At 45.0% G+C, this 3,586-nt stretch overlaps 1 protein-coding gene across 1 annotated transcript in view; it reads right to left on the bottom strand.

The window, feature by feature from the left end:
• Positions 1–407: 407 nt before the first annotated feature.
• LOC139652084 (ALK and LTK ligand 2b-like) overlaps positions 408–3,586 on the bottom strand; it is an 11,025-nt gene continuing 7,846 nt past the window's right edge. The window contains exon 6 of the mRNA XM_071529033.1: positions 408–1,333. The gene's annotated coding sequence lies outside the window, so the exon portion shown is untranslated. The remainder of the gene's footprint in view (positions 1,334–3,586) is intronic.

Raw genomic sequence — 3,586 nt, 5'->3', positions numbered from 1 at the left:
CCTGTGTCCGGGTCGTGTGTCCTGCCTTCTGCCAGCTCCATCGGCCGTAATCGCCACATTCAATACAACTCCATACTCCATATTACGTTACTTGATTTGTGTTTATTCTAGTTTGTTAGCGGTAGCATTTTCCATTAGCTGCAGCTCGTAGCATCAGAATAGTAAATGTTGGACAGGCTGTTCACAGACAGCGATCCCCCAAACATCTGGTAACCCGAATTCTCACAATAACAAACTTCTTCACAGTACAATGCTGTGATTAGGAATATTATAGGCACTAATGGGAACTACAGTTATCTGCAGCAGTATTTTGTACATATTCCAGCTGGTGTTGGGGGGATGGGGGGATGGGGGGGGGGGGGGGGGGGGGTTGTCTCTGCAAACGCCGCTAAGAGGTTGCAAAGACGTTTGCGACAGTCTTGGCACTACCACTGGGAGTCGCCAAAATCAACAGTTTTCAAATCCTACACAAATGGGCTTTAACAAGTCGTGTTCATTTCACGTGTTTGTGTGAGATCAGGTTGACACAAACCATCTCTACTCTTCTTCTTCTTCATGGCTGTAAATGCAGACAGCAGTGTGGTGTAACAGCAGATCTGAGGTCAGCTCCTCAGTAAACTCCTGGTTTATTCTCTACATATTGCACACTGGGCAGGTAGCTTGGTTCTGTACAGGTGACGATAGCTTACATGATATAAATACACTGTCATCATCATATTATTGTTATTATTATTCAAATAACACACAACACATTCGGCGCTCTGTTAGCAGCGTCTGTCACACAGCTGTGAGCCAATCAGAGGATTTGTCTGTTTATTTCCGCTTCATCCTCTGGAGAGACAAAGTCCTCGTCCTCCTCGTCCAGCAGCAGAGCCACAGTCTCAGCTAGTTACATCTGAGATGATTCTACTGGTTTCTAATGCAGATTTGATTTTATTCTGCCACGTTTCAACGTTCAGAAATCCTAGTGGAACCACATTAGAAACCAGTAGAACATCTGACCATCTGACTGCAGGAGGAACCAGACTGTTCAGTCTGAATATGAGAGGTGACAACAAACTGTCTGTCCGTCTGTCTGTCTCTCTCTCTCTGTGTCTCTCTGTCTGTCTGTCTGTCTGTCTGCAGGTCTTCCTCTGCTCCATCAGCAGAGTCAGTAGAGTTCAGTAGAATCCAGCAGAGCTGAGGTATGGCTGCTTGACGAGCAGAATACAGTAGAATCCAGTACAGAGTACAGTAGAGTTCTGCAGAGGAGTTTCTATTGGCTGGAATCCTCTGCTGCTCGTTAAGCCTCCCGCTCCTTCTCGTCTCCATGGCAACACTTCCTGTCAGGAGGCTGTTAACAAAGGAGAGAGAGAATCACCAAATATATTAATAACAAAAATAAATGTAATAATTTGACTGATGAACCTCTAAATGTCACCAACCGTCCTTTCAACAGGGGGCGGGGCTAATGATCAATACAACGAGTTAAACTTTATACAATAAACACCCTGAATATCTCGGCACACGCATGGAGAGCTCAGAGAAAGACATCAAAGTGCGAATAGCGCTCGAATGGAAGGCGCTCAACGACACTAAGAAGATCTGGACCTCAAACCTCTCCCGGGGCCCACCATAGAGACCATCCTGCTCGGACCATCCTGCTCGGACACGGACCCTCTCCAAGGCCATGTCAAAATCCCTTGATGGCTGCTATACGCACATGCTGCGGATGGCGTTCAACATCTGCCGGACGCAGCATGTGTCAAACGAGCGCCTCTATGGTGACCTACACCAATTCACCAGAAAAATTACAGCAAGTCGACTACAGCTAGCCGGACACTGTGTGAGACACCCTGGACTGAGTCATCCTGTGGGAGCCAACACATGGGAGGATGAACCCTGGGCGACCCCCCCAAGACCATGGTCAAGACCCTAAAAGACGACTGCGGCGGCAAGACCACCGAAGAGCTGAGGGCCCTGATGTAAGAGAGAAAAGAGTGGAAGGTCCGACATTGTGCAACAACGGCCATCTTGGCCTGAGTCGACGCAGTGAGTGAGCGAGCTGGTAGGAATTCAGTTTTTATATTTCTGCTGTTCTTTTTGTTTTGAAATGTGCAATGTGAATAAAGATTAACTTACAGGCTGACTTTCATTGCAAAAACAAACAAACTTGTTCTTCTATCTTGTATCCAGACTTATCATCAAGCTTATCTTATCTTTTTTCAGTGAAATCATCTTACTGCACTGCCAGTTTCAACAAATCTGACATGAGACTGCCTCAGCATGGGGAGTTAGGACCGGAGTCAGTTCGTCTATGAAAACTCAGCGTTGAACAATTCTCCAGCTTGCTGTTGCACCCAAACACATCGTTCCTGTTGATTCCTTGAACCCTCTAACTTCCCCTGAGGATTTGGAACCGAGTTTGTTTGTTTCATATTAAAACAATAATCGTCTTAATAGCAGAAACCTCAGATCCGGATCAACACCAAAGTCTTATCAGCTGATCCTCTGCCTGAGGCCGATCTGTCCCACAAATTTCACGGAAATCTGTTGAGAAGTTTTGGAGATTTTCAGATGGACAGACAGCTGAAAACAGGTAAAATACTAATAATAGTAATACTAATACTCATAGTAATAACAGTTTTCTCTTCAGGCTGTTTGTCTTCTGGCTGTTTTTTCTAAGTCGTCTCTGTCTGTTTCTGTAAACTCTGGCTGAACTCCATCAGCCTTAAAGCCGTCCTCAGGTCGTGTTTTGGAATAATTGGTAATTCTTCCTGACTCAACAACTGTCACATTGTGGATCAGTTGCAGAGCGGAGCGGAGTGCCGGCGGTCCGCCTGCTGCTGAGGAGGAAACCTGAGGGACGAACACAGGACGTCTCTCTGCAGTGTGACCTCCGACTGATCAACACAAACAACAAGGAACATTTAACATGAACAGAATCCCTGAGTGTTTCCCTTCAGAGCAGAAAAACAACTCTGGACTTTACGTCACGATCACAGCTGCTGTCTGCTGACTCTGAAACTCTGAAACTCTGAAGCTCTGAAACTCTGAAGCTCTGAAGCTCTGAAGCTCTGAAGCTCTGAAGCTCTGAAACTATGAAACTCTGAAGCTCTGAAGCTCTGAAGCTCTGAAGCTCTGAAGCTCTGAAACTCTGAAACTCTGAAGCTCTGAAACTCTGAAACTCTGAAGCTCTGCTCGTCTTCCTCACTTCACTTCTCTGTCTTCATCTGTTCCATCTGCTGCCAGGCTGCTGTGACCTCTGACCTGTTACTCTGATATAGATCCAACTACAGCAGATCAGCTCTGTTGTTTCCCACCAGAGATTGTGGACTTGTCCTTATCAATCAATCAATCAATCAATCAATCATAATTTATTTGTATAGCACATTTCATACACAGAATGCAGCGCAATCTGCTTCACACATTATAAGCAGCAAAACATTGAGTTAAATAAGACCACAGGCATGTGCCCATATTAAATTGAAAATTGCCACAGATTACCACACAAGATAAAACCAAAAATCAACTAACATGGTGGGTAAAAAGAGATACATAAGTTAAAATAAACAAGAGAAAATTGCAGCATATTATTACACAAAAT

The sequence above is a fragment of the Centroberyx affinis genome, unplaced genomic scaffold (assembly GCF_046629955.1).
Source record: "Centroberyx affinis isolate AG114_WGS23_722 - 3 ecotype Tasmania unplaced genomic scaffold, CSIRO-AGI_Caff_v1 ptg001760l_1, whole genome shotgun sequence".
In the NCBI taxonomy this organism is placed as follows: domain Eukaryota; kingdom Metazoa; phylum Chordata; class Actinopteri; order Beryciformes; family Berycidae; genus Centroberyx; species Centroberyx affinis.
The sequence above is the reverse complement of the archived record's forward strand: the minus strand, read 5'-3'. Positions and strand labels throughout refer to the sequence as shown.